At 48.8% G+C, this 10,151-nt stretch overlaps 1 long non-coding RNA gene across 1 annotated transcript; it reads left to right on the top strand.

The window, feature by feature from the left end:
• The first annotated feature begins 8,647 nt into the window (after window positions 1-8,647).
• Window positions 8,648-9,885, top strand: LOC117244945. Its single transcript, XR_004498957.1, has 3 exons — window positions 8,648-8,828; window positions 9,316-9,429; window positions 9,611-9,885. It is a non-coding gene; the product is annotated as an uncharacterized LOC117244945 (long non-coding RNA).
• The last annotated feature ends 266 nt before the right edge of the window (window positions 9,886-10,151 follow it).

The raw sequence follows: 10,151 nt of genomic DNA, 5'->3' as shown, positions 1-10,151 counted from the left end.
CAATCGACAGGTTAAAGCGTCATCTGACTTCATTACTTTTAAAAGCTGTCTATTTCAGAACTGTCACTTTTCATCACTTAAACCGAATAAACGGTTGAAGAAATGAATTGAGAGAGACTTGGAGATCGTGTTTATAATTCTTTGTCTCGACGTTAACATTCCTAATGACCTGACCTGCATGGGGAACCTGCGTGCCTAACGCCGAGATTAAAAACAATAATAAAAAGAAAATCAACATCAACCCACCAGCCTCCAAAAGTTACAGGGAAGGCGAGGAAGTGGGGACAGAGGAAGAGCAGGACCGAGATGCTGCACTCGCACGGAGGAAGCATCATGTATGATCACACATGTGCCCACGCACGGAGATGTGGAACTTAGCACTGGGTTAGCCCCAAATAATCCTCTTGTGTCCATTTCTTCCTCACACTCCTATCGCGGCTGTTTAAAATATAGGGAGGGAATAATCATCATCATATTATAAAAAACATGAAAGGAAAGGTATTTCGGATCCTTTTAGCTCACTCAGTAATTTTCATACACTATTAAGACATTTTTTTAAAAGCGACAAGCGATCATCTCCAAGAAGGCTGCAGGTATTGTAGGGAAAGGATAGACCCATAAAAGATTTTTTTTTTCCACGTTTTTTAGAGACCTTAAAACAGTAAACAAAAAAATCTAAATCAAAGAAACGCGCTCCTCAATGACAGCACGCGTCAAAGCTCTCAGGAGTTTCCCTGGCCGCATAAAAACTGGCGGCTCTGTGTTTGCTGCCCATGCTGGGAATTCACCTTTGTGGGAGTTCTCCCTGCGCGTCCAGGTTCCCGCAGCGTGTTTGGCTCTATAAAACTATTGCCAATAACCTGCGTTTATTAATAAATCCGCACCGGAGATGTTTCCTGGGGGCAGAGCCGTGGGAGAGGGGGAATTATTTTAAACAAAGCAGACAGGTTGCTCCCTACCTTTGCTCTCTCTTAACGCCGGGTGCGTGAGCTCTAAAATAAGAGCGATCACCCCTAAAAAGGGAGCAGAGATGCCGGGAGAGCCGGACCCCGCTCCGCGGCCGCGCAGGAGGCGGGGTGCGCAGGGCCGTGCGGAAGGTGCGCTGCCAGGGGAACCGGGGAGGGAACGGGGTGCTGGGGTCAGAGCCCGGCGAGGCTCCACGGGGCTGGCCGCGTTTGAACAAAAATCCGTATTATGGCTCGGGGTGGCGTTTTTCCGCGGGGTGACCCCGCTGCGCGGCCGCGTCCCCCCGCGCCGCCGCCCGCCGCGCTCCCGAGCGCCACCTCGCTGCGCCGGGAGCCGCTGCAGCCGCGCAGAGCCGCGCACCGGCCCGGCCGCGCCTGCGGAGACCGAGCGGGGACACGGCCCCGGGACACGGACCCCGCGCAACTCCCGCCGCCAGCCCTCCGCAAAAAACGGTCTGCTGGCCTTTTGCTCGCTTTCTCTGCAAGATTTATATATGTATATAAAAATAATATAATATTATATATATTATAATATAGATAATATATATTATTTATATTACTTATATATATTATCTATATATATGTGTGTATATATATATATTTTTTTTTTCCCCTCACGGTGGTGCCTGACCTTGCAGGGAGATTGAGCTCAGAGGTGTCCCGGAGTGCAAAGTACTGCGACAGGATTGGATATTCAGTTAAAAAGATCAAAAAATCGAAGGAGCTGTCTCAGCCCGCTATGGCACGGGCGTTCAGGCAGCAATTTCTGCACAAAAAAATAAAAAAAAATAATAAAAAAAAAAAGGCATCAACTACTATTAACTACTTTGGATCAAAATGGTACTTAGAAGGCAGAGTCATTTCCTGATGGAGCGCGTACAACTGGTTTTTCTCAAGATAATTTAACATTTTTTAATCTGTTTGCTTTCCCCAGGAAAAAAAAAAAAATTAAATGGTAAAACCCCCAAACACCAGCATTAGCTGATATAGTTCGAAATTCCCACGTCGCTTAAGGGAATAATCACAATAATAATGGAATGGGAAGCAGTGAATAATGCAATGTGAAGAAGATGATGAAAACTTAAAGTCTCGAAATAGTTCCAGCGCTTGGAGGACTCATTTGGGAAATTACTAAAAAGAAAAAGAAAAGAAAGAGAAAAGAGGAAGGCCACTGCTGGCTCACAATAGGGACAGTGTCACATGCGCTTTTCAAAGCATCCCGCGGATCTCTCCGCTCGCAGGCAGGTGGTGAGAGGGGAGGCGGATTTGGGGGATCCCTTTTCGGTCCTTCTGAGGACGGAGCAGCGGCACAGGCAGGGAGGAAAGGAAAATCCCCATCTCCCAAGCTTTTGGTGGCTTTGGGTGCCAAGGGAGGGCAGACATCCCCCGGATCCTCTTCGCCCTCCCGTTCACAGAGAACTCCTGCCCACCAGCACACATGGCAGTTGTTTAGAATGAAACGTGCTATTAAGTATTGATTAAGAGCATCCACATGTTATTCCGAGAACGGAAAGAGCTATTAAGAGCCATTTGACTTTACCAGAAAGTAGCGAATATTAGTTAATGAGTAATGGAGAAAATAGAGAGGTGCGGGGCGGCGGGCCCCCGGCCGGCCCCAGCACAATTGGATTCTTTCAAAGAAAGCAGAAAAGAAGAGGAAAAATCGCTCTATTTTTTAATTCCGGCGAGAATTTCAACCGGGAACAATATAACCCAACAGCTGCGACAGGTGGAAGAGAGATAATTGAGCAAAGGCTGCTTTTGACAATTAATATTGCGGGGAGATAATGTCCCCGGTCGGGTTTGTTCAGAGCCCGGGGATGCGAAGGGGAAGTGCGGGGGATGCAGCAACACCCAGAAATAATAAAAAACCACTCAGAATTATGGAAAAGGGGAAAAAATAAATAAAACAAAACAAAAAAAACACAGGAGAGTGAAAAGATTGGGAAGAAATTCCCCCTGTGCGGTGCGGACAGCGGATCCCCCAGGCTGAGAAGTTGCCCGCCCTAGCACCACCTTTCTTTTCTTTTCTTTTTTTTTTTTTTTTTTTTTTTTTTTTTTGGTTTAGGAAAGAGTGTTTCAGGTAGACAACTTAATGCCCGGAGTCTTTTTTAAAAAATGCTTTTATTGCTATTGCGCTTCCTACCACAAGATGCAGAGCAAGTCAGCGGAGTTTGTATTACAACTATGTCATAATGTTTCACTGATGCAAAACATGTAGCCAGAGGGGGTTGCTAATGATTCCTGGATTAGAGAGAGGGAGAGCGAGAAGTGAGAAAAAGAAAACCTGGTTTCTTTTTTTTTTTTTTTTTTTTCTTCTTAAACTACGTAAAACCTGCCCATTAATACCCAGCCCTTGCGACATCTCAGTGTCTTGCACAGACACGCGGACCTGCCATGAGCCTTTTTAAACACCGCAAACGTTTTGCATATTCCACCTATTAATTATGTTTGCAGCCTATTAATTTCAGGAGGTTCTTTTCAAGAGAAGACAACTTCCAACTTTGTATCCGTGTGGGGGGCGGGATGCTCCAGGGGCTGGGGATTTCCGCTCGGGGTGAGGATCGCTTCGAAGTTCCCCTACCCCTGCCTCCCAAAATCTCTCCCCTCTGCCCGGGATATGCAAAACCTCTGTCCCGGCCGCTCCGGGTGCGGACGGGCTCCTCTCAGGGCGTGCAGGCCCCTGGGGAGATGAAGAGAGGGGTGGGAAGGGGAGATGTCGGGATTAAGGAGCACCCTGCGGAGATGCCACCCGGCGCCGCGGGGCTTTCCTCGCCCTCCTCCTGTGCTGGGCTCTAGGCCCGGCCGCACAGGCTCTCTCAGGCAGGGTGGAAGGTTTGGGAGGAGGGCTGTGAGCCCTCCTGCACGGTGAGAGGGGTTCGGCAGCCCGGAGCAGGGGCTGCGGAACCGCCGGGCGCGGGATGCCCGTTCCCGGCCTCATGGTCCTTGTTCCCCGCAGCCTCTCCAGCAAGGCTGCAGCTGGAAAAGATTTTCCCCATTTGACAAGATAGTTTTCTTTTTCAATTTCTCTCTCTTTTTAAAATTTTTTATTATTATTATTATTTTTTTTGTTTAATTATTCTCCTGAGGATGAGCCTCTGAAGCCCGTGCAGGGAACGACTGATGTCCCGGGGAGCCGGGCAGTGCCCAGACAGCCCGGGAACCTGGCGGGGGGACCACTGCCACCTCCCCTGCCCTGACCACCATGGGCTGGAAACATCTCCATCCTTCCCGCAGGCTCCGGGTGCGATGCTGGCCGCCGTCCTCCTCCTCCCTCCAGGGGCAGCCCCTCCGGCTCTGTCCCTCTCCTCCGAGTGACTCGCTGCCCTGTCCCATCCCTGTCCCCTCGGCCCAGCTTGGCCTCACCCCTGCAAGCGGGGCTGGATCAGGCCCGCCGGGCTCTGGGGAGGCACCTGCGGGGCCAGGTGGGACCGAAGAGCCCGAGACCTGTAGCATCCTCGGGAAAAGGCAGAGGAGAGGAAAGGGCTCGGGTCATGGTTACAGCCCCTGAGATCTGCCGGGCAGGCATGAGCTTTGCCCCTAAATCCCGCCTAAGCAGGAGCGGCGGGCAGCTCCCAGCCCTGGAGGGCGACCCCGACCCCACGGCTGCCACCAGCCCCGGGCACCCCGCCGGGACGGGCAGCGGCAGGAGCTGTCCGGCCCTTTCATCTCCGGATTTCGCTCAGGAGAGATGAGAAATAAAAAGTTTCAAATGTGACCTACTTCCATCTCCCCCTCCCCCTTCCCTTCAGATATTCACGTCATCTATTAAGGGAGGGTGGGGGGGGAGAAGGGAGAAGCTAAATTTACGAGGTCTGGTGGGTTCTGGAGTCTGGGTGCTGGGAAACAGGTGTTGGCAGTTCGCTAGAGTGTCAGTCAACTTTTGGAGATGAAGTCATTAGGGAGGTAGTCTCCTCGGAACAATCTGGTGGTTTCAGTCGGAGTTAATTTATACCAAAAAAAAAAAAAAGGAAAAAAAAAAAAAGAGAGATGGAAAAAAAAAAAAAAAAAAGAAGAAGAAGAAGGAAAGAAAGGAAAAAATAAAAGAGCCTGTAGAAATACCGAAAGGGACAAACATAACGAGAACAGATTCACACTCCCACAGATTATGCCACTTGGAAGTCACATCCTGAGAAAAATAGCCGGCTCTCGCACAGCAGCGGCGCGGGGCGGGCGGGGGCTGCGCCGGGGGACGCGCCGGGGCTGGGAGGGCACAGCCGGTGGGAGAAGAGGTCCTGTCCACTCCCCGCACCTCCACCGCCTCCGCTCCGGCTCCCAAGGCGACAACTGTCCGGGAGGCGACGAGCCGGGGTCACCTTCTGCCTGTGTCCCCCCCCACCCCGCCGCCACCGGGGCTGGAAATTGCCGGTGACCCTGAACTGTTCCCGGCTGTCTGTGAAAAGGCCGGCGATCCGCGGGCCGAGACAAAAGGTTTCATGTGCACAAACACAATCTCCTTCAGGCCTGAGCACGGCGCTGCTCGGAGCCGGGGCTGGCGGCCGCTCCGTGCCGGTGAGCCGGGGGGCGGCGGGGGGCGGCGGGGAGGGGGGGCTCCGGCAGCGCCGGGTGGGAGAGCCCGGCAAAGGCGTGGTGTGAGCTCTGCCTGCGAGGCATCATGGCATATCATGTGCTTCAAAAGATGGGGGGGGGAGGAAAGGAATGATGCTCAGATCCCATCGCCCACCCCCCTTTGCAGTTGGGTGACAAATCACCTCCGTTGTATCAACCACTTGTTTCTTTTAGTATCGCGGAGAAAGATTTCATTAATGCTCCTCCAGCTCCCCCTTTTCCCCCCTCCCCTCCCTCCAAATCTATTTTCTTGCTCAGAGTGTGTCTTCTAATCATAATTAAAATCGTCTCATATACATCGGCGTCTCTTGTGTGCATATTGAATTGCAGGTGACTGGGCGGAATGTTATTTCACTCGTGTCTCTCATTTTTACATTTACACTCACAGGAAAACCACAACAACAACAACAAAATGGGGGTGGGGGGGGGGAAAGAGAAGGGAAAAAAAGCAAGAAGCCCAGCACCCATCGCCACCTCCCCGGCCACAGCTAAGGTGCATTGTGAGCAGCGATAGAAAGGCGATAGTCACGATCGATGCTTTACCAGGCACCCGTCACGCATCACGTTCAACCCCACGGCCAGCCCCCTACTCCACTTAATATAATTAAGATTAAAACTGAAGTGCTGGCGGAGGGAGCGGGTGTCGCTGGGTCGCAAGGACAGCAGCGGGATCTGCTGCCCCGGCTCAGGCACGCAGGGGTCACTGCTATTTAGTGATTTCCACCTTATTTCCTACATCCCGCTCTTTAGGTGAGGGCTGCGCATACGCGCGGCGGTGCGCGTAGGTTCCGCTCTGGCACTGGGTAGAAAGCTCACCCTGATGACCTTTTTCCTTTTTTTTTTGCCCCCTTAAAAGCAGAGAAAGATGATCTCTGCGCCGTTATTTACAGCCACGTAATCAAGTCAATATGATGGTTTCGAACCAGAATCCCAGTCCCACTTGCAGTGGAGCGAGAGGGGCTGAAGACAAGTTTATTGTCTATCACTTCAAGGGATGGGGGGGTTAATTTAAGCACTATTATTATTATTTATATGCGTCCGAGGCCACAAGCAAAGCATAAACCGAGGTGCTGGGTGTTTATTCCAGGGGATGTGACAGTCTGGATGCAAGGCAAGGAGGGAGTGTGGGAGAGTTCAGGCGAGGGCTGAACCAGCCCCACAAGCAGGGCTGAAACCCGTGTCTTCTTTTTCTTCCAGCCTTACACGAGGGCTTATCATTCGTTTCTTTTTCTTTACTGATTTTTTTTTATGTTTTTTTCTTTTTAGTTTTTCTTTTAATTTAATTTTTTTTCTCCCACAGATACGCTTTGTTCATTTTACTTCCCGACACCGTATTCAGGCTCTGCACCATAAGGTCTTTTGAGCGATAGGTCCACGTTTATACCTCCTCTGGAGCAAATGCAAAATACACTTCAGCTCAAGGGCTGGAGAAAAACCTTCTCCGCAAGCAGAAGCTCTGCTGAGCAGCCTGGTGCTGCTGATTATATAGTGCAACTTGAAATGATCTCAGCCGGTGGAATATTAATCAAATCAATCAGGGTTGACAAATGAGAAATATTTGAGGGAAGGTGGTAATTTACAACTTTGTTATTAGTTAAGAATCTCCCGCCTTGTAAGAGTAATTAATAACTCCTGGATGGGAACAATTTGGAGACGGCAAGAAGACAGAGTCTTGAAATAAAACAGGATAAAGAGAGGGGCTGAGAAGTGAACTGCGCCTCCGTGGAAGAGAAATTGCAAATGATTTTTTAAAACATGTCTACAGGGGCATTATATATATAATATGTACATAATGTATACACAAGTATAAATATGGCATAGTCAGGCGAGCGAGTGAGTGAGACTGCACAGGAGATAAATACTGAAAAAATAAATCAAAACATTGATCCTTGTGGTCCCGTCTCCCATCCAAAGATTAGGCAAAACGCTGGGTTTCAAAGTACTTCAAAGAAATGATCCCCAAAATGCAAAAGTGCGAGGCAGAAACCAAAGGAGTTAGTCCGGAGTGATTTGAGAAATGTATTTTCCCCCCTCTCTCTCGTTCACCCACACTCCCCCTCTTCAATGCCTGATAAATGTGAAGACCCCTTTTCTCCCCAACTCCCGCTCAGATGGGAAAACTCAATTGTCTGCAATGTTTATAGTGTTAACCCTACTTATCTACAGAACCCTCCCCTCCCCACCCCTCCCTTTTCACTTTCCATAGACACACATTGATTATTAGACTGTATGGACCCCCCTCCTTTTCCACAACCCCACCCTCAACAACTGACCAAAATAATGACTTGTTGGAAAACTATAAATCATTTTCGTGTTTCAATCCCTGAAGACTCTATTTAAGTAAATAGGCTTACTGTGAAACAATGCATAGATCCAAGTCCTTCTCCGGATTGCTTCCAAATGCTGCCATCTCCAAAACTTTTATTTACAAGAGAAGAAGAGGAAGAAGAAGGAGGGGAAGGATTAAAAAAAAAAAAAAAAAAAAAAAAGCAACCCAAACTTTGGCAAACTTTATCTCTTCTTTATTATAAGCTTCAGCCTCGCCTTGGTAAGCCCCAGCCTGTTCTACAAAAGGTGGCTAGAGATTGAGATTTATTGGTTTCCAAATGAAAAGATTCATTCGATATAAGAGGTTAACTCAAAGTTCCTTAAACCGTGACTAGCATTGGCAAGGAGCTTTGCCTAGTCAGCACAAAGGCAGTTCAAAGAAACCTTTAAAAATACACACAGATATACATACACACAAACACACTCTCACACTTTAGCCTCAACTGCAATTTTCTTTTCATTTTTGTTTCTTTCTGCCATTACAAAGCCCTGAGCTCCTTTGTAGGTAGCTGGAGGTTTTTTTTTTTGTTTTTTTTTTTTTTCTCCAAGCTGAACTTTGCCATTTTGGTGTTGACCAACCCCCTTTTCTTTTGCAACCAGTGAATGAAAAGACTCGATGAAAAAAAAAAAAAAGATTAAGAAGTAAACGGGGTGAGCAAAAAAAAAAAAAAAAAAGGAAAAAAAAATCCTTCTAATTTATAGCGAGCAGAACAACGTTTAAAAAATAATACAAGCCCAAAGAAAACCCCAAATCCGTACAAAGGCGGGGGGTCAGGCAAGGTGACACGGGAGAGAGAGGCAGCGAGCGCGCCCCGCGCTGCCGGGGGAGGCTTTGGGGCGCTGTCACCACACATGTCCCCGTGTCCGTCTGTCCGGCTGTGTGTCCGTGAGCGCTCCCCGAGCCGCACACAGCGGCTGCGGGCTGGAGGGCTCCGTCCTGTGTGTGGAGCCTGAGCTATGGAAATGGTAATGAGGGAAAATTAACCCGGCCGTTTGTTACATTGCAGAGAGATCAATGCCTGACCCGGGGCTGAAGGATAGCTTACTGCTGCAGGAAAGATATGAGATAATCGCTCTGAAACACACTGGTGCAGGGGACAAACAGGCACCCATTTGAATATCAGTACCAGTAATAATAATAATAATAATAATAATAATAATAATAATAATAATAATAATAATAATAGTAATAATATCAGCACCATGAAGGTCTCGCCTGAGCGGGTGAGGAGCGGGAGGTGCTGGGGCTGCGGCCGGGGCTGTCCCGGGGGAGGGTGCGGAGCCCGCAGCCGGAGCCGCCCGGAGCCCCGGCCCCGCCGCTCCCCGGCCCCGCCGCTCCCCGGAACGGCATCGGAACGGGAGCAGGGACGGAACCTCGGGGCTGCGGGAGCCTTGCGGGGATATTAGAGCCGGCAGAGGCTGACCTTTCGGGGATTTCATGGGTTTTTTTCAGTGAGACCTCGAAATAAAACATGAGAAGATGAAGGGGTTGGACAAATTCAGCTGGAGGAGCGAGACTGAGCTGCTGTCTAAAAAGCAGCCAGCGGAGGCTAATGAGACCTTTGGGGTAGGAAAAGTGCACTTTTCTTTTTTTTTTTTTAGTAAGACATCAGTAAACCCACAAAATTGAAAATAGTGACAGTGCAAAATGAATCATCCCCCTACAAAGGGACTAGGAAATACAAAACACGAGCGGGGAGGGGGTGTCTATCAGGCGTGGAACATAATAAAAATATCTTTTTTTAAAGGCAGCTGAGGAAGGTGGCAGGGTTCTTCCCATGTTTCAGAAGACAATATGGGCCGTGTGATCTGCTCTGACCTGCCTCCTATTGTACAAGTTCACCATTGGCTTCAGCGAGGGAAAGATCGAGTTTTATCTGAATAAAGTCCAGCAAACTTTGCTGGATGACAGCCCTTCCTCTCACTCCTCCTCTGAGCCTCATGCAGTGTCAATGCAAAAACTAGTCTGGATGTCAAATGTCTCATTTAAGGCTTTATCCTCAAGATATTTTGCATATGCTTCTGTCAGAGTTGTTTATTATTATTATTATTATTATTAATTATTATCTTTAGTGAGTTTAAAAAATTTTAGCTTCTTTTTAAGGCTAATTGAAACTGTCTGCCGAGAGGATGAAATTGGAGGTCACTGTACAGTTAATTTCCAGGGGTCGTTCACTAATAACGACGCAGGAATTAAGGCAGAAACTTGTTGGCTGAGATGATATTCTCCAGGAAGGAAAACCTGGGAGTGAAATCCATTACATCTGCAACGGGGGACGACTTTCTCGT

This window comes from Parus major, chromosome 10 (genome assembly GCF_001522545.3).
Source record: "Parus major isolate Abel chromosome 10, Parus_major1.1, whole genome shotgun sequence".
In the NCBI taxonomy this organism is placed as follows: domain Eukaryota; kingdom Metazoa; phylum Chordata; class Aves; order Passeriformes; family Paridae; genus Parus; species Parus major.
This window is presented reverse-complemented; position numbering and strand designations above follow the sequence as displayed.